This window comes from Astyanax mexicanus, chromosome 18, assembly GCF_023375975.1.
Source record: "Astyanax mexicanus isolate ESR-SI-001 chromosome 18, AstMex3_surface, whole genome shotgun sequence".
NCBI lineage: Eukaryota > Metazoa > Chordata > Actinopteri > Characiformes > Acestrorhamphidae > Astyanax > Astyanax mexicanus.
In genome coordinates, this window is record NC_064425.1 from 25,614,830 (window position 1) to 25,640,661 (window position 25,832).

The 25,832-nt window shown below is 37.7% G+C and overlaps 1 protein-coding gene across 3 annotated transcripts in view; it reads left to right on the forward strand.

Annotated features, from left to right (window-relative positions):
- The first annotated feature begins 1,049 nt into the window (after positions 1-1,049).
- Positions 1,050-25,832, forward strand: part of etv1 (ETS variant transcription factor 1) — a 122,563-nt gene continuing 97,780 nt past the window's right edge. For all 3 annotated transcript variants that reach the window (XM_049466805.1, XM_049466807.1, XM_022684182.2), the window contains exons 1-2: positions 1,050-1,154; positions 6,310-6,413. The gene's annotated coding sequence lies outside the window, so the exon portion shown is untranslated. The remainder of the gene's footprint in view (positions 1,155-6,309; positions 6,414-25,832) is intronic.

The following is a 25,832-nucleotide window of genomic DNA, read 5'->3' on the forward strand; positions in this document are numbered from 1 at the left end:
ATGAAGTCGAAGCTGAACGGGGTTTTAATCAGGTTCCCAGAAACCCAATGGCTCATGCGTTTGAGTCGGCGAGGAGACGAGACAGATTACGGTACAAACGATTTATACAGAGGAGACAGCCAGCGGTTCCCGTGCAGGTGGAGAGGGTCGTGAATGCCCGGATCAGACTACACGATTTTAGCCCGATTTGACCCGATTTTGTCGGCGCCGACACATTGCGTGCGTCGGAACCGAATTTTATTGTCGCGAGCGACAAAGGTCCGTGTAGTGTGACACAGTTAAAGATCAGTAATGTGACGTGAGCGACGCCGTCGGAGCGTCCGACGGAAAGACTAGCATGTTAGAATTCGTTGTATTTTATGGCCTAGTTTGACATGCTCAGCGACGTGCTCCCTGACTATGACCAATAGGAAGACGGAGCGCTCTGTGGCGCACGGATGTAAACACAGGAAAAGAAAGCAGGACGGTGCTCCTGCGGTTCTCTGGACCAAAGAAACAGAAGAATAATCTAATAATAATCATCTAATAATCTACTTCATTCATGAAATATTCTGTTTACATTCACTGAAACCTAAGTAGCTACATCTTTACCATACCTTAACTTCTCTCTGGAGTACAAAAAGCATATAATGTCCATTTGGGTCACCCAGGAATGAGCCCACAGTCGCTTTTCCCCCTGTTTTAAGTTTCTTCAGCACAAAAGCGCTTTCATCATGCAAAGCGCTTCTGTAGCCGTGATTCTCAGATTCTATCCTCTTCCCCCGCGATGACCTACGAACTCACGCGAGGACGCGGACGATGATTGGTCGGTGACTAACCTGTAGTGTTGCCAGTCCCCCGAGAACGACGCAAAACGAAAATAACTGCTTAATCTGACATAGTGAACATTGTGAGGGACAAAAATGTTGTGTAGTCTGAGCTTGGCATAACACTAACTTTACCTGGTGCAGATGCGCTCACTGCACTGCCGTGCCGATTGCAACCGAGTGGATTTGCTGTCAGGAGGCTAACGTGAACCATTTGCTCTGATATCGTCCCTGCAGAACCCTGAGCAGAACTTTTCAGATGCTTTTCTAAGAGCGAGAAGTTTTGGAGGTGTCTATACTCTCTCTACGTGAGTTCCGTGCAGAAACCCTGGAGCCCGTCAACAGCAGGTACTGCCATACCGTTAACTAGCGTGTTTATATACATTTAGCTATTTAGCATGCAAAGACCAGAGTTCATTAAGACTGAATAAAACGTACATGATTTAAGTGGATATTAAGTTGATAAACCGTTCAGTTTGGAAGTTGCTGGGTAGCTAGCTTTATCTAGTTAGCGTTAGCTAGTTAGCTAGCGTTGGCAAGCAACCTTAACATGGCTAGCTAAGTAGCTAACGCTAGCTTTAGTAAGATAGCTAGCTAAATAGCTAATGCCAGCTGTGGTAAGATAGCTAGATACATAGCTAACGCTAGCTATGTTATCTTTTAACTGTCAGCTTATCTAGACGTTCGGTACCTCTCGCTGCTCTGCTGGGTGGGCGCGTCGTTTGGCTCCTTTCTTGAGGCTCACAGCTGCTGCTTTCATAGTAACTTACCCCCACAGTCGGACGGTCTGTACATCCCAGCTGGTAAGAGGAAAAATTAAAAAAGGAAGAAAAAAGTCTTGGACTTCAGCTTATTTGTCCGGCCAACGACTAATGACCCTGACTTAAAAACCCTCTTCTCCACATAGTCCTCGTCTCGAAAGTGCTCGCTACTAACTCACGCTTCAGCGCCGCTAGCCACAGCCGAAGAACAGCTATCCGCTTAAGAGGCGAGATATGAAAGTGAATCTTTTTCCCATTCTTCACCCTATACAATTTTACTACACCCAGGGGCAATACAAAAGTTGCCCAATTGCATCGATTTTTGTTTGGTCTGGCTTTTATTATTCATTGAGGAATTAAGTTACTGTAGGCTAATAGTTTGTAGGCGTCTGAGAATCAACCTCGTGACGTCACTTTCAGCGCTGGGACAAGATGGCGCTACACTTAACGTTACTTAAAAAAATTACATTTAGATTGCTTATTATTTTAAATCAGTTTCACTGACAACTGTTAAACTTATACGATTTGTTAAAGTTAAAATACATCTTGTAAATTATACTGAATACTTGTGTTTCATGTCCACTTTAAGCTGGTGTACAACATGAGTGAATTTATGTCATTAATATTAAAAAATATATGTATCATAGAAGTTGCTGGGAGTTGGAGGCTTTTAAGATGGGTGCTGTACTATCGCAAGTGGATTGCAATGGTTTTTCAGGTGGTTGATTATGGTGTCGCCTAGTGGTTGCTAGGGTGTTAATGAGTGGATGCTTAATAGTTGACATGGTTTCTGGCTGTCAAGTGGTTGCTGTGGTACCCCATGTGAATGTTTGGTTGTTACAAGTGTATTTGTATTATCGTTTTACCATAAGGATGCCAAAAAGGCACCAAAGTTTGCACCCTTTTCATTCCTATGGGAAAAAATGCACACAAATCCAGTGCAACATGGAAACTGCATGTCCAATCAAAAAGCTGTATTTAAATCCAAGTCACACAGTCAGACCCAACAGTCTGTAGTGTCAGTATCTTAAAAAATGGCTTTTGCAGTGCTCAGGGTTCTCAGGGGTTCCTGGGGTATTTTTCTCTTTTATGGGGGGGGGGGGGGGGGGGGGGTAGGGGTACTCTGTGATTTTATTCCTGTCCAGAACAACCATGTATGTTTTTTTTAATCAGATGTCCTCTTTGGGCGCGCGTTTCCACAGAGATCCACATAAACACAGCAGTGACTAAAAATGGAGGAGCTATTGAACGTGATGTCATGTGACTGAGAAAGCCAAAAAACTCACTGGTCCTCCTTTTTTTTTTCAATTGCAGTCCGGATGCAAGAGTTTTATCACACTTAGAAGTGTAAAATATTAGAAAACTAATCCTGTATAGATACAGGGATTATCTAATCCTGAGAAACTAATCCTGTATAGATAGGGCTTATGACAGTACCTGTTGAACGTTTTGATGCATCTTCGCATTCAAGTTTTATTTTTAAATAATGACATTTCTTTAATGAATATTAAACTCATCCAGACTTTGAAGGAACACATAATAATTTATATAGTCAAACCAAAATATATTTAGGTGGTGTCTTATCTTTGCGGTTATCTTGCGGTTTCTGAGGTTTGTAACAGAGATAATTCTTGCTCTTCTTTTCCTGGGGTGGTCTAAAAAATATATAGATGCTAACTGAGCCTTAAAAAATTAACTATACAACTATACTATAAATAACTATACAAAGTATGATAGTAACCTAACTGAGAATAGGAAGAAGTGCAGTAATACAGAATAAATAAGGTAAAAGGGAGAGCAGGTATCAGCAGATACAACAATACTGAATAACTTGTGCAAGTATTGTATTTAGTAAATAGTGTGCAGGAGTGTGAATGTACAGGATGTACTGTAAAGTGTACATCCATGACTCATCTCACCACACTGGGGCAGTAGTGATCTTCTAAATTTTTCAATCAGTGTACGCTCTGTGGCCTGTAGATGGAGTCCCAGCTTTAGAAATGTAGTTTCCACGGCATTTAACACCTCAGCAAACCGTGAGAATTAATTCACCTGTAGTAGTTTTAGTATAAAATTATTTTTTTATTATGAACTTACATCAACACATACCAGGCTCTAATTTAAACACAAATACTTATTGATTGCGGTTTATAGTAATGGCTCTCAGACAATTTACCTTTTTACTATATACAGTTCATTTTCTGAATCAGTTTATCTGATTTTGCTATTTACAGGTATTTTTGAGTAAAATTAACATTGTTGTTTTATTCTATAAAATACAGACAACATTTCTCAGAAATTTCAAATGAAAATATTGTCATTCAGAGCGTTTATTTGCAGAAAATAAGAACTGGCTGAAAAAAAGAAAGATGCAGAGCTTTCCAACCTCAAATAATGCAAAGAGAATAAGTTTATATTAATAAAGTTTTAAGAATTCAGAAATCAATATTTGGTAGAATAACCCTGGTTTTTAATCACAGTTTTCATGCATCTTGGCATGTTCTCCTCCACCAGTCTTACACACTGCTTTTAGATAACTTTATGCCACTCCTGGTTCAAAAATGTAAGCAGTTCAGCTTGGTTTGATGGCTTGTGATCCATCTTCCTTGATTATATTCCAGAAGTTTTCAATTCGGTAAAATCAAAGAATCTCATCATTTTTAACGGGTCTCTCATTTTTTTCTAAAGCTGTATGTCTATAAATATAAGTAAACTCTTACACTGATGGTGTCTGTGGGCTCTGAATATATAACAGCTTGAGGCAATTTGACTTATATATATAAATCTTACAGTTGCGGTTGGTTTAGGTCCCAGCATACAGTATGGCAAAAATAAAGGGAAATAGCAGGAATGATGACAAATAGCATTAAACTAAATATTATTAAACAGATGGACAGTTTATGTAGAAATGAGCTGTTTCTGAATGTTCTGATGGTAATGTGGATAAAAAGCATTAAATGTTCCTGCTATATTTTAATACAAAAGAACACACTAATGTTAAAACTCTGCAATGCTTTACAGATGTATTAATTTATTATTTTTAATAATACTGAAACATTATTTTTACATCACCTTAGTATAGGTGTACATGTGAGTGAAAATCTTGGCTCCTCTTAAAAATACAAAATGTAAAATATATACAATATAAATAGATATTATAGATTCAACATAATTTACACTATATATAAAATATTGAACTGTTTTTAAAATATTCAAGGTAATAATAAAAAATATTTTTTTTTTACAGAAACATAGAATTACTATTTGATCTTTAAAAAATAACAGATTTGTTTGATTATGTTTATCTCCTCTTATTATCTCACAATCATATTTTTTATTATTTGAAAGAAAAATAAAATAACTCCCCTCATTACTTTGACAGTTTTTAAAACATTAACATAAAAACAAAAAAAATGACACTTAATGTTTAGATAAATGATAAGATGAGTTTATTAATTGCTCTCATAAGAATACGTTGATATGGATAGATGTTTTTCTGTGTGCTTGAAATATGTGCTGTTGGCTTTTTTCCATTCTGTGAGAGCAGCGTGCACAAACGCTGTGCAGCTCGAGCACCATCCTCTCACATCAAAACATACGTCAAGTCCAAGAACAACACTGAAGTGTGTCCAATTGTAGTGTTTAAAAATCGGCACGCTTGGATTAGCCGTGCTGCACGGAGCTCAGGCCGAGGGCTCCTGCTCAGCTAATGAAATTACAATCAAATTCTCTCACTAAGCTTCGCTAATTACCAGATTAACTCGATTTAAAGAGATAAAGCCTAAATACACCAACAATACCACTCCATCATACACACTCTTCCCATATTTCTGTCTTTTTTCCTTCTTTCTTTCTTTCTTTCTGTATGTGTTTGATTTCATTTGGTTTCTTTCTTTCTTGCATTTTAAATTTGTTTCTTTGTTCTTTCTCTCAATTTTTCTTCCTTCTTCCTTGCTTGGCTTTTTCTTTCTTTCTTTCTTTCTTTCTTTCTTTCTTTCTTTCTTTCTTTGCTTGTGTTTTTGCTTGCTTTCTCTCATGTGTTTTGTTTTCTTCTCGTGCTTTTTTTTAAATTTGTTACTTTCTTCTGTTATCTTTCTTTCTTTCTTTTGCATTTCTGTTTGCTTTCTTGCATGTGTTTTGTTGTTTTCAGTTTGTTTCCTTCTTTGCATTCTGTATTTGTTATTTTAGTTTGTTTCTTTTTATTCTTTCTTTCTTTCTTGCTTGGCTTTCTTTCCTTTCAGTTTGCTATATTACTTGCTTTTTTCTGTTTTATTTTCAAAGTTCAATGTTATTTTTTTCTTTTTCTTAATTGCTTTTTCCTTCTTTCAGTTTCTTTCTTTCTTTCTTTCTTTCTTTCTTTCTTTATTGTGTTCTTTCTTTCCTACTTCCTACCTTGCTTCTTTCTTTCTTTCTTTCTTTCTTTCTTTCTTTCTTTCTTTCTTTCATCTTTGCTTGCTTTCTTGCTTGTGTTTGTTTTAATTAAGTCTTTCTTTCTTGCATTTTAAATTGTTACTTCGTTCTTTTTTTATTTTTTCTTCTTTCTTTCTTTCTTTTTTCTTTGCTTGTGTTCTTGCTTGCTTTCTTGCATGTGTTTGTTAGTTTGTTAGTCTTTCTTTTTTGCATTTTAAATTGGTACTTTCTTTTATCTTTCTTTCTTTCTTTCTTTCTTTTTGTTTTCTGCTTGCTTTCTTGCATGTGTGTATTGTTTGAGTTATTGATTGTGATCGCTGTCTCTGTTTCAGTGCTCTCGCTCATCATGTTGTGGGTTGAAGGAAGCTCTCTGTGGAAGAGCTGCAGAGATCTCACTTCCCAGAGCTGCACTGTGGGTGCTGGGTGTCACATGACAGTAAGTGTCTTTTCTTTTTTAATTTACACACATTACACATTCATCATAAACGAGCACAATGCTCACATTACAGTAAAACATGACATTTACAGTAAAATCCTCCAATTACCTCATTAGTCATTCGTGTGCTCCTTTAATCACCTGATAAACAGATTAAAGTGCTGGTCATCATTAACTTCAGCTGTCAGACGGTCATATTTCCACCGTCTCACTGAAAGACGCAGTGTAGTACTGTATTAGTACTGTACCACGCTATCAGCTCATATCAGAGCTGCTGAGTCTGAGACAGTGGGAAAAACTGTCTTATATAAGATGATCAGAGATATATTAAAATAGTATTATATACAGAATATAGCAAATATCTGTTTTCACTTTTAAATTATTTTAACAAATAAACTTTTTCTTTATTTGGGCTACTAACCTTTGACCTTAACAGGGAAAGGGAAAGACTTGAGTCTGAACATACTGCAGTGAAATGTACTGCAATCAAGTCACACAGAGTGGATATGGTGGTCCATGTTTGCAGTTTAAGCCAGTTTTTGAATGTAAAGCTTAAAGCTAGATATCAATGTAAAATATTATGGGTTAATATTTAATGAGATTTTTTTATATCCCTGACTATTGCAAAATAATATAAAAAATAAATAAATAAATTGCATATATAATAAATATATTGTTATAATCATTTCTAAACTCTTAAAACTGTATAAATATGAGCTTGTTTTCTTTGCATTATTTGAGGTCTGAAAGCTCTGCATCTTTTTTCTTGTTTCAGCCATTTCTCAAATAAATGCTCTAAATGACAAAAAATTTATTTGGAAATTGGGAGAAATGTTTGCTATATATAGCAAAATCAGATAAACTAATTCAGAAACTGAGTGGTCTCTTAATTAATTAATAATTTCCAGAGCTGAATATATAACGTTTAAATATTTCTGAAAAAACGCTTTTAGTTAACTACATACTGTGAACACAGCAGCTGTCCTTCTCATTGTTTCAAAATGTAATGATGAATGGACCAACAGAAATATTTTGGAGATGTTTTTATTTGGAAAAAGGGAAGATACATTTAAAAAATATATATTGCTTATTTTATTAAAGACACCAAATAAAATACTGTATATCAATGCGCAATACTTATATGTTGTTGTAGCAGAAGCATGAAACACACACACATTGTGATCAGTGGGTATAGTAGTTTACACCACAGCAGACGGCTGCCAGAGTGGCTGGATTTCTGTACGAAGTGTTGGCAGAAAGTTTAAAAAAAAGATGAATCGTGTCCCGGGTCATCCATCTCGGCTGGTGGCGGTTAACCAGCGTAATAATCAGGATTATTATTTATAATTAGAGGAAGTAATGGATCACTCCTCGCCGGACGGGGGGGGGCTCATTAATTCACCTGGGCCTGCTGGGATTGTTTCAACGGGCCTCGCTTTAAGCGCTTCATCTGTGTCACCGTCCGCCGGAAGGCGACTCTGAGGCTCAGGATTAGCCTCATATTCGTGCCCCTCGTATTCCTGCCTGCTTCATCCTCCCCCGATCCCCCCGACCCAAACCCCCCCCACCCAAGAATATTCTCTCAGCAGAGCCGTGTAGAACACCAGTCCTGAAATTCCAGAGCTGTCAGCGCTGACAGAGTGTAATCCTGTTTAGTGAGATCGACCAATGGAGTAAATTTAGTGCTGGAATTGTTTTTAATTCTGTTGGGAGTTCTACTTATGATGCTGTAGTTAAAATTTATTATTATATTATAATTATAATAGTTCTTTTTAATAGGTCTTACAAGTAATACTTACGGAATTTGAGCCTAAAAGAATTGTATGGTAAATTTACACAATTACTGTAGTTTACTACAGGGCTCTACATAAGTATTTCAGAAGACATTACAGCACACGTGTTATCCAGAGCTGTAATTATTGTAAATTATTAGGAAACCATATAAATTGTGTAGGTAAGTACTTTGGTACTAGAGTCAAATAACCTAAAATGTGCCTGTAGCTGCTAAATCTGGGATTAAAATAGGTCTTTCAGAGCAAAATAACACATTTAATTGAAGGCCGAATTTTATTTTTCTCAGATTTTTTTTTTTTTTTTTTCACCATTTACACAAAACTAAAAAAACTACACAATTACCAGGGCAGGGGTGGCTCAGAAATTAGATCACCAGGCCATCGATGGCAAAATTGTTGGTTTGATACTAGGGATTGGTGGGCCACTGTCGAACCCTTGAGCAAGGTCCTTAACCCTCACTGCTCCCCAGGCACCGCAGCAATGGCCGCCCACCTCTTCCAGTACACGCTCTTACAAAATCTCTTCTGACTGTACTCACTAGTGTGTATGTGTGTGTTCAGAGGCCAAATTTCTTCTGTGTCCAGCACAGTTATTGTGTATATGCTACCCTTGTCTTGTCTAAAATGAATATTGAACACTTTTTTTTAAATACATTTTTACATCTCAGCCAACAAACCAAAAAAGCACATTATACAGTATTTACCCTAGCAGTGCTGTTTTAATCACAAACTTACTTCAGCAATGCAATTTTTAGTTTGACTTTAACTCTGCAGTTGTACTGCAGTTTGACTTACAATAAATCAGTTATTGCTGGGTATAAATTATTTGGGTTTTTTTTTGTATGCTTTTGGCTGAGTAATTTTGGTTGCCAAACTTTCAGTGTATCCCTTGTTGCTGCAGGATGAGATTATCATGGTATCATAACCGTTTGAAAAAAATCAGTTTGACAGTTTTTGTTGATTCTTCTTCTTCTTCTTCTTCTTCTTCTTCTTCTTCTTCTTCTTCTTCTTCTTCTTCTTCTTCTTCTTCTTCTTCTTCTTCTTCTTCTTCTTCTTCTTCTTCTTCTTCTTCTTCTTCTTCTTCTTCTATTATTTCACTTCATTGACTCTCAAATGACAGACTACATGATATTTGTGAAATAGTATGATATAAAGTGAAATAGTTTGTTTGAAGTATATGTAAAATAAATAAATAAGAGAGCTGCATGTGAGTTAAACCTTTTTTTTTTATAGTATACTGCAGACCAATGCAACCTTAAATTTAGTAGACGCTTCACCTGCTATCTGCTACTGGTTACATTTTAGAGTCACATTCATATATGAAAAGAAAGTCATTTTAATTGCTGATCTTTTGATTATGTTTCATTAATAATGTAATTTTAAATTGCAGTCGTAAACTCTTTTGTCTTCTTCTTTACACATTTTCCAAACAACTGATATTTCTTTCAAGGTATATTAACGTGCTCGTACTCAGCTGATTATTTATTTGTTAAAATCACAGCACACTTAGACTGAACGTAAATAATATGATCGACTGCTAATGTTGTGTTAGGAACTAATGTTGATTACAATCGTGGCCAATACTGATTACCGGAAAGGCAACACAGAGGCTCAGGATTAGTGTAATTTATGCCCCCTCGGCTTGCTTCATCCTCCTCTTCCTCACCTAGAATACTCTCCCAGAGCTGTGCAGAAGACCAACCCCAGCATTCCAGAGCTGTCACCAGTAACTAAGTGAGTGTAATCCTAATGGACTAAAGTAAAAGTAATGCTATGATGCTGTTTAATTGTGTCTATTGATAAAATAAATAATAAATGTTAGGCTTAGATCCTCACACTACTCAAATATCCAGCCTGTGAATCCACTATGGGTCTTATAAACACTATTGGGCAGATTTCTCAGACAGGGATTAAGCCTAGTCTTGGGCTATATAGTATTCTAAATGGAGATTTTTCATTTAAAAAAAAAAAATATATATATATATAGTCCAGTACATGTATAATCAAAATCAGATATTTCCAAACGCTTCGAGAGGCTAGTCATGAGGAACATCAAGACACAACTGCCCTCTTCACTGGACCCCCTGCAGTTTGCGTATCGTCCCAATCGCTCCACGGACGATGCCATCACCACCACCCTTCATCTCTCCCTCACCCACCTGGAGAAGAAGGACACTTACGTCAGAATGCTGTTTATAGACTTCAGTTCAGCATTCAACACCATCATCCCACAGAACCTCATCAGGAAGCTAAGCTCGCTCGGCCTCAACACCCCCCTCTGCAACTGGATCCTGGACTTTCTGACGGGGAGACCCCAGTCAGTCCGGTTCGGGGGCAGCACCTCCAGCACCATCACACTGAACACGGGGGCCCCCCAGGGCAGTGTCCTGAGTCCTCTGCTGTTCACCCTGCTGACTCATGACTGTGCTGCAAAACACAGTTCTAACAGCTTTATCAAGTTCGCCGATGATACAACCGTGCTGGGTCTCATCACCAAAGGCGACGAGTCAGCATACAGAGAGGAGGTGCAGCGGCTGACAGACTGGTGTACAGTCAACAACCTTCACCTGAATGTGGACAAGACAAAGGAAATGGTTGTTGACTTCAGGAGAGCACAACACACCCACTCTCCACTCAACATCGACGGGTCCTCTGTGGAGATTGTTAAGAGCACCAAGTTCCTTGGTGTCCACTTAGCAGATAACCTCACCTGGACCCTGAACACCAGCTCTACAGCCAAGAAAGCCCAGCAGCGTCTCTACTTCCTCCGGAAGCTGAGAAAGGCCCGTCTCCCTCCACCCATCCTCACACTCTTCTATAGAGGGACCATTGAGAGCATCTTGAGCAGCTGCATCACTGCCTGGTTTGGGACCTGCACCGTCTCTGACCGCAAGACCCTCCAGCGTATTGTGAGGACAGCTGAGAGGATCATCGGCGTCTCTCTCCCCTCCATCACGGACATTTACACAACCCGCAGCATCCGCAAAGCAACCAGCATTGTGAATGACCCCACCCATCCCTCACACAAACTGTTCTCCCTCCTGCCTTCGGGAAGAAGGTACCGCAGCATCCGGTCCAGCACGACCAGATTCTGCAACAGCTTCTACCCCCAAGCCATCAGACTCCTTAACTGCAGAGACTGAACTGATGGTTTTTCTGTACATGCACACACACTCTTACCCCACTTACCGCAGAAAATGGAAAGCACAAAAAACCCTACTACCTCACTGGACTCTATTGCACACTGTGTAATAGAGTAATTACTACCTCACCTGGTCTTTTTTGCACACTGCAAAATTTGCACACTGTCTTGTTATTTATTATTCTTTGTCTGTATTGTGTTGTATTGTCTGTCTGCACTTTTGTACTGTTGCACTATTGTTCTGTCTACACTGTGTTTATGTGCACCATGGTCCTTGGAGGAACGTTGTTTCGTTTCACTGTGTACTCTGTATATAGCTGAAATGACAATAAAAACCACTTTGACTTTGACTTTGACATCACCATATCATCCAGTGGGATAGCAGTGCGTTTATTAACCATGAAGTAACAGCTCAGGATTTTCTATAGCTGTATAAGATGTGAGGTATTATCTTGTAAGAAGGTGGCCACACTGGCCAGAGTGGCATTCAAGTAAGTCCTAATAGTGGGAGCTAGATGCATGAAACATTCCATTTTAGCGCAAAAGGTGGTAATGATTGTGACTAGGGCAATTCACTTAGGGCAATAAAATCAAACATGTAATGATTCTTGATATAAAAAGATATACAGCATTGTCTCTGTGTCTGTGTAGGTGACAGGCTACTGCTGCCTGAGAAGCATGAGGGGCAGGAGTAAACACGAGGTAACTGAGGTAAAAGTCATCAAAATTATGAATAAAAAAAGAGCATTAAACAATTCAGGCACCTCTTGCTTAGATGACAGCTTTGCACATCTGGGCTGTATTTTCTTATTCAGCTTTATGAGGTAGAGTCACCTAAATTGGCTTTCAGTGAACAGCTGTGCTCAACTTGTTTTAATTGAGTTGTTTAATTTTATTTCTTGCCTTCTTAATGTGTTTGAGAGCATCAGTTATAAAGTTGTATAGAAGTAGAGCTGGTAAACAGTAAATAGCTCTATTTGAGTAATGTTCTAATACATATTATGTCAAGAACTACTCAAGAAAATAAAGAAAAAAAACTACTTTAAGAAATGAAGGTCAGGCAATTTGATAAAGTTTCAAGAACTCTGAAAGTATCCTGAAGTGCAGTCGCAAAGACCTTCAAACACATTATGATGAAACTGGCTCTCATCAGGACCGCTTCTAGAAAGGAATAGCAAGAGGTACCTCTATTGCGCAGGACAAGTTCTCTCAGAGTTACCAGCCTCTGAAACCACAACCAATGGTTAATTTACAGTGTAGGAAAAAAAGGAAAGCATTAAATGAGAAGATGTGTCCAAACATTTGACTGGAACTATACATAGGGATTTCTTTCCTGTCGCAGACAAAAAAATGTAAAATATTATTTTTTAAACATTTGAAGCCTTTCTTCACTAAATTTTAACGTATAACGGCTAAATTCAAATTACATGTAAAAGAAAAAAAATCAGATAAACCAGATTTATTGTGTGAAATCAGCAATATGCATGCACAAATACACATTTGTTTAATATATAAACCATAAATAATCACTATGGCAGAGTTTCATCCTTGAGCCGCTTGCTGGTTCCTCTTCACTCTTGTTGATTTGCTGTTTTTGTTCTGTTTAACAGTTTAGATGAATGTCCAGCTGGGTTTGTGTTAAAGTGCGGCCCGGTGTTTACAGTAGATTGTGTTTTCTGATGCTGCAGCGCATTAATATTGAATAACTCATGCACGGGAGGCTGTTGCTCTCTCTGGCCTCGCCAGGCTTTATTAGCGGGTTAGTTCCGACATCACAGCCGCTGGAGAAGGCAAGGCAAGGCGAAGATGTTTTGGGGGGCTGACAGGCGGACCGCCATACCGGGCGCATGTTAGCGAAAGCATCGTGCCGTGCTGCTCCATGCATACCAACAATGGTGTCACGCAAACAGAGGCTGCCATGCACCTCTGCTTTTGTACAGGGTTGAATTTGAGCATTAGTATGCACGGGGCAGGGCTGTCTGTTAAGTGCACGGCTGTCACAAGTGTGAGAATATTTGATGTTAATCTGTTGTGAGGATGCAATTCATGTGACCAATGAGGAGATGAACACAAAGGGGTTGTTTAAAAAAAAAATGGCAGATTGAACGGCACAGTGGAAATCATCATAAAGGAGGACAGAAATATGACCCTTCTTGGATTTTTTTCTTCTTCTGGCTTTGGAAAGAGCCCATTTTTAGGCAAATTCTAAGCTTAACTGGCTCTGGTGGTCCCTTGTGCCAACCTTGATCTAAGGTGGCAGAGTGTTTTGAATTGATAAAGGGTTTCTTTGTCAAATAAAAGAGATGAATATATCGCAACATGGCAAGAAAAGTTACGGTACTGTCTAGTTGACCTTGTCAAGTCAAGCCATTTGCATTGTGAAGTATTGATTTAACCCTGTTTTATGGTTTGCGAAGCTTTCACCAGCTAAGAGGGGCACATATTGACTTCTCCTCCTGCAGAAAATGACAGAAGGCTTGTACTCGTACGCATCTGAACCCCTTTTTTCCCAATTGATATTCCAAATGACCTTGGCATGGCGTAACCTTGTTAATATTTGGCGAAGTGTGCTTAATACACTGTGCGTTAACAAGGTGACTGGCTGTTTATGGACTCCACAACCACAGAGCTCAGCCCAGCCCTGCACTGCCCTGTCAATTACAGGCCTCAGTAATGTAATTACACTAAATTAAGTGTTTGTTTCTTCATATTCAAACATCCCCAAAGATGCCTTTCATGTGAACAGTCGTCTGTTTGCAGTGTAATGTGGTTTTCGAAGCCTGCGCGTCCCAGTAGGAGCGTAATTGAGAGGCCTATTTTGTGCACCATTCTCCCATGGCCGGCCTCCTCATTCAGTTAGAGCGTTATTATTGTGAAGGAACGGAAGACACTGGACTAAACATGGTCTCAGCAGATCTGATTAGCATCTCAACAGACTTTGCTTTTGCTTGCAGTGAGGGACTGGTGGAGAGGGGAATATGTGTTATGCTGCCAGATGTTTGGACCTGTTGGCAGAGACAAGTTTGAACAGTTTTGGCGGATATCGAACTGATCTTTGTGTTTGTATAAATAATGCAGCCTTAAGGTGGACAATATGACTTTAATCATACTGATACATTTTCTTGTCTTCAAACATCCACAAAATCGTTTATTAAGTGTACCATGAAGATCAGCAAAGCTTAAAGAACACTGACAACTGTATATTTCACTACAGTAAGAGTAAAAATAAAAAGTAATTTTTGACTAAATAACAACGTATTTGTATAAAAGTCACTGTGCTTTGTATAATAGTGTATAATAAAAGTGTTTGAATAGCAGATTTTAATAATCTGCTGCTACTAATGCATACTTTTTGTGTTTTAAAATTTTTATATAATATAGTACAAATTAGTGCTGGACGATATGGCCAAAATTTATATCACGATATATTCCTTAATTTCGGTCGATACGATATAATTTCGATATGGATATAAATACATTGAAGGCCTCAGAAAAACAGCTAAGAATCCCTGCAATGGAAATCTGTACACTACAGTCTGAAATTTTAATGCAAGTCTTTAAAGCCTCCTCTCACAAAAACTGTATAATACTTTAGACATAAAAAAATGGTCAGAATAAATCAATGCTCACTTTTATTTGCATGTAGCAAAATAAAAACATGACATCTCTGTCAAACACAAACCTAAAACTTTATACATATTACCAATATAAATAACTTTACATTACATTGCAGCCGAGATCCACTCGTTTAGGGTCTGTTTCACTCCATCGCGGGAGACTTTAGATGCGGACCGGAGTGCGCCCGAGATTTTAGGTGCGGAGCGGAGCGGAGCCGAGATTCATCGCGGAAGATTTTAGGTGCACACCAGATATGCCACAAAAATGATATCCCCGTTATTGAAACATTTCTTATTGCGATAGATACCGATATCGAAATATTGTCCAGGCCTACTACAAATATATATCTACATAACCCAGCTCTAATTCAGCCACACAGTTTAAATAATACGGTAAAATTTTAATTAATTGTAACATATTTAGTAACAGTTTAAATAATGGGACATTCTAGACTAATTGATTAAGTTTAGTAGACCATTTTTAAAACTGTTTTAAATTGCATATAATCTTAGAGCTTAGATCAAGCCCAAAAATCCAGCAAGACCCGGCCCAAGCCTGTGCACGTTCTGCCCCAAACCCGCCCCATATACTGTTATTATGAGCCACAGCCCGATTTAAACCCGTCATGTTTTTGTAAGAAAAGCTCTAAACCTGAGATTTTTAAAAACGATGTTAATTAACACTGCAACACTGAAGAAATATAGACTATTATTGAAGAAAAAATTTTAATAAGAACAGCTACATACAGCGCTGCAAGTCAAATGCTGACGTGTGCGTGAGCCCCAGAACTGCATGATTAGCATTGTAACTTGTTCAACTTTTATTTTAAACAGTTTGTTTATTTTACTCAGCTATATTTTTATAGTTTAAAAAAAATAAATAAAAATAGCATTAAAAAAACAGGTGCCTATGCCACAGCCCATTTTCTTGAGCCTGACCCGACCAGGCCAGAGGAAAGTGGTGTGAATGTGGTGGTTCGGATCGGTCATCGGCTTGGGCTCAAGCAGAGAATCTAAACTCCGATATCAGAAGAGTTCAGAAATCAATATTTGGTGGAATAACCCTGGTTATTAATCACAGTTTTTATGCATCTTAGCATGTTCTCCTCCACCAGTCTTACACACTGCTTTTGATAACTTTATGCCACTCCTGGTGCAAAAATTCAAGAAGTTTATTTTGGTTTGATGGCTTCTGATCATCTGTCTTCCTCTTGATTATATTCCAGAGGTTTTCAATTTGGTAAAATAAAAAAAAACATCATTTTTAAGTGGTCTCTTATTTTTTTTTTCTAGAGCTGTATATGGTGTAGCCTACATTGAATTTACATTACATATGCATTTCCACCTATTTATCAAACCCACCTATTCTTGAGTGTCTAAGATGTAGACCAGCTAAGATGTAAGATGTAAGCTTCAGTCTTTATGATACCAAAAACTGTTCTTAAATTACATCACCCGAAAAACGCTTTGTAGCACCATTATTTTTTTAAGAGTGCTGCCAGTTTATTTTTGATAAATATGACTTCATACATAAAAGCCTCACAGACAATCACAAATGGATCACAGGGTGAAATAAAATACAAGAGGAAAGCAGGATTAAATTTTTTTAATGCTGGATAGAAAATGGAAAGTCAAAAATGGAATGTGCGTACATAAATATGTAGGCACATATTATTTACATTGTGTAATAATCATAATGAGCTAGAAAATGCTGTGTGAAAACGGTGGATCTTTGTAATTACCATTATCTTATTCATAATCACGGGTTTGAACTTTTTTTCCGCCACATTCCGGATGACACAGTGGGGTGGATTCTTGACTTTGTCGGTGAGTTCAGATACAGCCACTTGAAGAAAGACGTGTTTTTATTTTGCTCAGCAGGTTGAAAATGAACACTCCGTTTTTGTTGGCAGCACCATTTTCTTAATCTTCAGCAGGATACCTTCAAATAGTTTGCCTGTATATATATATATATATATATATATAAATGTCCTGCTTTTGAATGTTGTAAGATTGCGAGCCTTGCCTGAAGTTCTTTTTTTCCCACCACCCAGCTGTCAGTGGTGGTTCCCCATTAAAGGTCATTTTTACTCCCAAGGCCAGGCTTAATCTTTGTTTGGGTAATCAGTCCAAGTTCTTTTTTTTTTCTTTCTTTCTTTCCAAGTTGCTTTTTTTGTTGTCACTTCTTGTAAACAGCCATTTTTGTCAGGAGGGAAAAAAGTGAAATATTTATGATTTATAGAAAGATGGCTATTAAATGCGTGCCTGTATTTTCCAAACAGCAAATAGGATGATTATGCTTCTCCAGAAATGGCATATTAGCCGTTAAATCATCTGAAAAAATAGTCTGTTCAGATTATTTTTTAGATGACTTGCTCCTTGTTAAGTCTGCCAAAAATTGCCTCAATTTTTTATCCATCAAAACAAAGGCGAGTAATAGAAAGGGAAGGTGTGTAAATGCTCTTGTATGATAGGGGCAGAGAGTACTCGCTGAGGTATAGGTGCTGCACAGGGGATGGAAAATAGGAACTGCTATTTCTTGGTCATTACCTCTGTTCAGAGGTCAGTTTGACCTGTGCTTGACCTCGAGGACTTGGACTTGAACACACTGCTGAAGAACAGGCGTTTAATTGTAATACTGTTAATAGAGTTGGAGCTATTTATTTTGCAGTATTTTACATGCTGTTGCTACTTAGAAACATAGTCTATTTTTATTTGCACAATATTTGCATGAGCTGCGGCAAGATAAGCAGTTTACTTGCTTGTGCAGTTGTATAAATTGACTGTAATTCTGTAAGTAATGTGCACTATAACACTAAGGTAACAAAAAATGGGTTTTCCATCCATTCGCACAAAAAAAAATGAGATGACGAAGGCTACTGTAATTAGGAGACAGTTTAAAGGACTAATAGGGATTATATTTTCAGTAATAAATAATAAATGATCAGGATGTATCATAAGATATTAAGGAAACATGCTAAGTTAAAGCACTGGCAGCTCTTGTCAGCGAGTTCAGGCAGTGCGAGCGGTGCTGCAGCATGGAAACTAGCAAGCAGGCTGATTCAGCTGAAACCATAGCTGCTACGTGCATGTTAAATAAAAAACAGTGACCAAAGAAGAAATAAAACAAGAGTAAATATTGGCAGTGAGTTCGAAAGGTGGATAAAGATTTAGAGCTTAAAAAGACTACAAGGCCGAGACAGAGCTGGCTATTTTTCTCCTGAACAGGTGGGCTAAATGGATAGCAAAATTAGTCTGGTAATTTATCACAACCACTAGATTAGCTTACTAGAGACTGGTGTTTAATAAAAAACAAATTAGTGTTCACATTCATATCAGTAGTCTGTGTGCAGCTGGGATAACAAGGCAGAGGGTACTTGAGGGAGATGGATAAGTTAGCAAGGTTAACTAAAATGATCTGGAATATGCTGGATAACGCAGTAATGCTACACAACTAACTACCGCAAACTGCAGTCAGTCACAATGGAGGAGCAGACATGTCACTCAGGCGTGTATGATTTGTCATTACTTGCCATGGTAGAAGTTACTGAACTCGACTTGCACTGGATTGTTCAGATTAAGCCTCCTCAGCTTGGCAACCCGAGTGAGCTTTGCATCTGGGGTGGGCAGGGCAGACAACTCTTTGTGGTGTTTTGAAATTGGACTGCTGCAGCTATTTCTCACACTCGCTCTCACTTCCTACTGAATGCCCCTTAAAACAAGCAAAATGGAGAATTTTTACTCCTCTTTACAGCCATTTACATTTTTTCTATGGCAGTTCAGAGATGCTACGCAGGATAAGCAGTGGGCTGAAATTTCCATGTTTTGGAAAATGAAGTGTAATGGGATAAAGTGCTGAAGACTAGTAGCTCTCCAGCCCGGAGGGTTGTTAAACCCAATTGCAGAACAGTTGATCTCAAAGCAGGTAAACACAATTAGAAAGGAAAAAAATAAAATAAATAAACACACCGCTCCTCACGCAGGATCGAACCCGTGTCGTCAGGGTCGCAGTCCAATACAATACCACTGCATCGGCTAATGAATTGGGACACAGCCAGGATAAAACACCTTTTTAAAGTAGATCAGGAGCCCAAGAATGGGCAGAAAAACGAGAATGAGCAGAAACTAAAGTCACACCCAGCGCAACAGAGAGACGGGGGGGGGGGGGGAATGTAAACAAATTCCTGCCAGAGAAGCATTTTATATATTTTTTGTCATTATTGTTTGTTATAGTTCAAACAACCTCACGGGCCAGATGTTTCATGCTTGTGGACCCCTGTAAGAAAATGCAACATCAATTCATTATTGTAAAACTTCTGTATGTTAAGCAGTAAGAATAAAACTAATGAAACGGTACATCCTGTTTCCAGTTGTGTCAGAGGCTTACTGCTTGATGTCACCATTTATTCACTTTTTTTCACAATTTAGCTTGTTATACTGTAAAAATCATTAATTAGGGTTCAAGCACCGAAGGTGCGTAGAACCCTATTGTTTTTGCTAAGATTTTTCTTCTTATTATTATTATTAGGGTTCAAGCACCGAAGGTGCGTAGAACCCTATTGTTTTTGCTAAGATTTTTCTTCTTCTTCTTCTTCTTCTTATTATTAGGGTTCAAGCACCGAAGGTGCGTAGAACCCTATTGTTTTTGCTAAGATTTTTCTTATTATTATTATTATTATTCTTTTTCTCCTGTAAAAACAGTTGTGCAGCCTAAACCGTAAGTCATAGAGAAATGAAACTTGGTAGGTAGATGTAGGATCAGTGCATCTCGGTGGACAACAAAAATGGCACCGATTGGTCAAGTGGTGGCGCTATAAACAAGGAAATTCATTTTTCACAATTTTCTCAATAACTCAAAAACCATAAGACCTACATTCAAAATTCTTTTTTTGATGGATTCCTTGGGTCAATACCAACAACTTTCCAATTTGGACCATGCACTTCCGTCTATATAGATTTTTTGCTAATTTGCATAATATGCAAAACCTACTTTTGCAAACTAGTCCTAGGAATTTTGACCAATCCTGGCATGTTTGGTATCAAAACACTCGTGAGAGCATGCGCTTCAATATTCATTAAGAAAAAGTTGAAATATGTAAACAATATGGCCGCCATATGCAAATTAGTCCTTCCGGATATATGCCCCATTCACTTCAAGAGGTAAATTTGGAGCACTGTTTCTCAGCAACCGTGCAACCTAGCAAGTTGAAACTTTGCATGCAGAATCTATCATACAGCCTCTAAAGGATGTTCAAAGGGCAACTTTATCAATCAACATGGCTGAACACCATCAGCCAATCAGCATTCAGCAGACATTTTGGCAGGCTGAATGTTGCCCAATCTGGATGATATTTGGCAGTTATGTTCAGGTGGAGAAACTGTAGTGACCTGCAAAGTGCTGAAACAATCCGCCCACTGGGGGGCGCTGTTCCAAAAAAACGAGTATATGTCAATCATGCTGTACTATTTTGACATCTAATTGTTTTTGCCATATTTAGTACAGTGGCTCTGACAAATTTCTCAATACAACTATGTTTAAAAAGTGCTTTGTTCATTCATAATTGCTAATTGTTTGAAAATAGCTATATTGAAACTACTCTCTGGATATTTGGCCTATCACCTCCATTTCAGTCTTGCTGCACACTGTAGAGTCTCTAGGTAAATGTTCATTAAAAACATTTGTGAAAATTTCACATACAATACTCTCCAGGCATCAAGCAATCTGTGCGTCCTTGGAATTTCTAACCTAAATTGCTGTAACTCTGCAGTATTTGCTGTAATCTCACAATGTTAAAGACCTCTGTACAATATCACTCTGATGAAGCGCCATTTAATACAGAACTAGATTAAGAATAACTTGACATTACATGTCATATCAGAACATTCACTCCTTTGTGCCTCTTCTCAACATTAATAACAGGTGAAAGACTTTTGATCATTTCTAAATGTGACAGAATGTCTCCAATTGTGTTAGACCTTCTTACACATCACCATCCTATGCTCTAGTAGGCACCATTGTGCTAGTTGGTGCTTGATGAAGCGCCATTTAATTCAGAACTAGATTTATAATAACTTCGTAATTACATGTCATATCAGAACATTCACTCCTTTGTGTTAATTTAAACTTGTTTGGTCAAACATTTCAGCTTGTTCTGCAAAGGTTCAAAGGTCAATCTGAATACCACTTTGTGAACATTCTGGTTGAAGCCACCTGATCAATACCAATAACATGTAGACACCTTTTGACTAGTTCTAACTCACTTAATGAATATCCTACAAAGTTCACTAGATTTACATGTGAATTTAAGCACTGATCAGGTTGAAAGGCCTCTGCTCAACATTAATAACAGGTGAAAAACTTGATAATTTCTAAATGTGACAGGGCATCTCCAATCATATTAGACCTTCTTACACATCACCATTCAATGCTCCAGTAGGCACCATTGTGCAAGTTGGTGCTTGAACCCGATGATTGCCGCTTGCGGCTATATTTATTATTATTATTCTTTTTCTCCTGTAAAAACAGTTGTGCAGCCTAAACCGTAAGTCCTAGAGAAATGAAACTTGGTAGGTAGATGTAGGATCAGTGCATCTCGGTGGACAACAAAAATGGCACCGATTGGTCAAGTGGTGGCGCTATAAACAAGGAAATTCATTTTTCACAATTTTCTCAATAACTCAAAAACCATAAGACCTACATTCAAAATTCTTTTTTTGATGGATTCCTTGGGTCAATACCAACAACTTTCCAATTTGGACCATGCACTTCCGTCTATATAGATTTTTTGCTAATTTGCATAATATGCAAAACCTACTTTTGCAAACTAGTCCTAGGAATTTTGACCAATCCTGGCATGTTTGGTATCAAAACACTCGTGAGAGCATGCGCTTCAATATTCATTAAGAAAAAGTTGAAATATGTAAACAATATGGCCGCCATATGCAAATTAGTCCTTCCGGATATATGCCCCATTCACTTCAAGAGGTAAATTTGGAGCACTGTTTCTCAGCAACCGTGCAACCTAGCAAGTTGAAACTTTGCATGCAGAATCTATCATACAGCCTCTAAAGGATGTTCAAAGGGCAACTTAATCAATCAACATGGCTGAACACCATCAGCCAATCAGCATTCAGCAGACATTTTGGCAGGCTGAATGTTGCCCAATCTGGATGATATTTGGCAGTTATGTTCAGGTGGAGACACTGTAGTGACCTGCAAAGTGCTGAAACAATCCGCCCACTGGGGGGCGCTGTTCCAAAAAAACGAGTATATGTCAATCATGCTGTACTATTTTGACATCTAATTGTTTTTGCCATATTTAGTACAGTGGCTCTGACAAATTTCTCAATACAACTATGTTTAAAAAGTGCTTTGTTCATTCATAATTGCTAATTGTTTGAAAATAGCTATATTGAAACTACTCTCTGGATATTTGGCCTATCACCTCCATTTCAGTCTTGCTGCACACTGTAGAGTCTCTAGGTAAATGTTCATTAAAAACATTTGTGAAAATTTCACATACAATACTCTCCAGGCATCAAGCAATCTGTGCGTCCTTGGAATTTCTAACCTAAATTGCTGTAACTCTGCAGTATTTGCTGTAATCTCACAATGTTAAAGACCTCTGTACAATATCACTCTGATGAAGCGCCATTTAATACAGAACTAGATTAAGAATAACTTGACATTACATGTCATATCAGAACATTCACTCCTTTGTGCCTCTTCTCAACATTAATAACAGGTGAAAGACTTTTGATCATTTTAAATGTGACAGAATGTCTCCAATTGTGTTAGACCTTCTTACACATCACCATCCTATGCTCTAGTAGGCACCATTGTGCTAGTTGGTGCTTGATGAAGCGCCATTTAATTCAGAACTAGATTTATAATAACTTCGTAATTACATGTCACATCAGAACATTCACTCCTTTGTGTTAATTTAAACTTATTTGGTCAAACATTTCAGCTTGTTCTGCAAAGGTTCAAAGGTCAATCTGAATACCACTTTGTGAACATTCTGGTTGAAGCCACCTGATCAATACCAATAACATGTAGACACCTTTTGACTAGTTCTAACTCACTTAATGAATATCCTACAAAGTTCACTAGATTTACATGTGAATTTAAGCACTGATCAGGTTGAAAGGCCTCTGCTCAACATTAATAACAGGTGAAAAACTTGATAATTTCTAAATGTGACAGGGCATCTCCAATCATATTAGACCTTCTTACACATCACCATTCAATGCTCCAGTAGGCACCATTGTGCAAGTTGGTGCTTGAACCCGATGATTGCCGCTTGCGGCTATATTTTTCAATTAAATTTCGTTTTTTTCTACGCACATATTTATAAAAAAGGCACTAAAACTCTGCATGGATACGCTGTTAGAATTACTTCGAAAGTGAGATGTGAAAATATGAAGAAATATTTTAATGTGTCGGGAAACTTCACATGATATAAACATTCCCTACAAATTAAAGGTTTCAAGCCAAGAGCCATTAAAGAATAATTATTTATAAATGATGGACATTTAAGTTTAAAATAAGACTTTTACTCACAGATGGCATATGTTAGAGATATACTGTCTGTGGGAGGAAGTTTAGAAGGACAGAATGAACAGCATGAAGATGTCAATAGTGATAGTAATATAGGGTTATTTATAAGAACCCCACTAGTTACCCAGTGATTTAAAAAAATAATAAATGTACTGTATAAAAGACCACCTGGAAATCATTAGTAATGTACATTGAAATAAAAATGAAATGAAAACATAACCTAAGTGGAAAAAGGAGGAACTTAAAAATTACATAAACAAAAACTACAACTATGATTTTGTACTTCCATGGAAGACAGGTGTAAAAATAAGCAGCATGTTCAGATTGGATTGTTTTACCCAGAGAGTTTATAGCAGTTCTGTGGATTTTGTATTTGTTTTTTCTGTTGTTTTGTGTATTGAAGTGAAAAGGAGGTCAGCTAATCATAGCTAACTATCTTAATTTTATATCAATGTCTTGTGTGAAAGCCTCACAAGCACCTGAAGGGCTTTGTAACTCACTAATGTCTCTCTCTGCGTAATGATGTTCTGGTGTTGGTTCACCTCGAAAGAAAGGTAAGAGCAGACTTGTGGACATTTAGGTTAATATTTTTAAATTAGCGCCTTAAACCAAAAGCACTATTAAGACAGGATTAAAGATACATGGGTTCCTGGTCATTCTCTATTTCATATTAAATCCCTTGTATTTTTATTCCTGTCCAGATTGATCATGTCTAATCATTTTATTGTTCTCCCGATTCAAATATTTGTGTTGGTTCAGGCAGGTGTTGCCTCACGTTGGTCACTGGTTTTTAACCACACATTGTTAAAACCTGATAACCAGATTATACTTTCTGAAATTAATATATGAAATCAGATTGCTGTTGTGAATGTTCTCTGGTGAAATGTGTATCAAAATAATTCCTGGCTCTAAAAGGGAACAGGGAGTGACACACTGATTGGTTTATTTCATGCTACGCCTATTAGTAGATGCTTTTTGCACATGGACGCCCTAAATTGTCGTATAGATTGTTAAAATAGTGCTTATTATTTTTGTTAAAATTGTCACCTCGAGAAAATAATCCAATCCATATTATACTATTTATTTTGTATGATTTAATATTACTGTGGTTGTAATCTACATAAACAGATCTTCTATTACACTGGATGCTCCAAAACAAAAATGGCCGCTCCACTGTTGTCAATAGCAATATGTTCAATACATTGAAACATGTCTGGTGGTCACACAGTATAAATTAAGCTTAAATCAGGCATGCAGGTATATATCTGTGCCTTTTTCTTTGCCACTTTGTACCTCCCTTTTACTCCTTTCTTTTACTTTGTCTCAATTTCTACACCACCCACCACCACCATCCACCCACTACACACAAAGCACAAAGGCAGACTACGTCTGAACCCCAGTCTACTCTATGAAGTATGTGGGTCTACACTTTATGAATGGAGAAGTAAATAAGACCCCTAAATAATACGACTAAATGAGGTAATCGAGAGCGCTGAGTGCTTTTTGAAATGCCAAGAGCGTCTATTACATTAACAAAGCCATTTCTCATCATTGTGGCGTGGTTTAGAGCATTTCAAATTGACAATGAAATACGCTGTAGACATAACAAGGCTCTCGTGTTACAGAACTGCTGGCGAGCATTTGTGTGTTTGATGTGTCCTGAGCCATCTAAAATGTAATGATGCTTATTACACCTGCTGCATGTCAGCTATTAGCCTGAAATGTCAGGGGAAATATGGTAATTGACATTTGCAGCTTTGGCGAGTCGCGCTTTGTGACATTCGCGCATGTCGCAACAAAAAATGGTAACGAGGGACGCATGCCTGGACAAATGTTAGTCAAATAATGCAAATGCCTGATGCCAGGTTGAGATGACTGGTTGTCTTATTAGCTAACTGGTATCACTGCTTCATTAAGAGCGTTAAGATGCTGATTTTCATGAAAGCATTATTAATATAATATATACAGCTGTGGAAAAAAATTTAGAAACAATTTTCATTTCTGAATCAGCTTCTCTGATTTTGCTATTTATAGGTGTATGTTTGAGTAAAATGAACATTGTTGTTTTATTATATAAACTATGGATAACATTTCTTCTAAAATAGATTTTTCAGACCTCACATAATGCAAAGAAAACAAGTTCATATTTTTAAAAAAATTCAGAAAAGTTCAGATATCAGTATTAGGTGGAATAACCCTGTTTTTTAATCACAGTTTTCATGCATCTGGACATGTTCTCCTCCACCAGTCTTACACACTGCTTTTGAATAACTTTATGCCACTCCTGGTGCAAAAATTCAAGTAGTT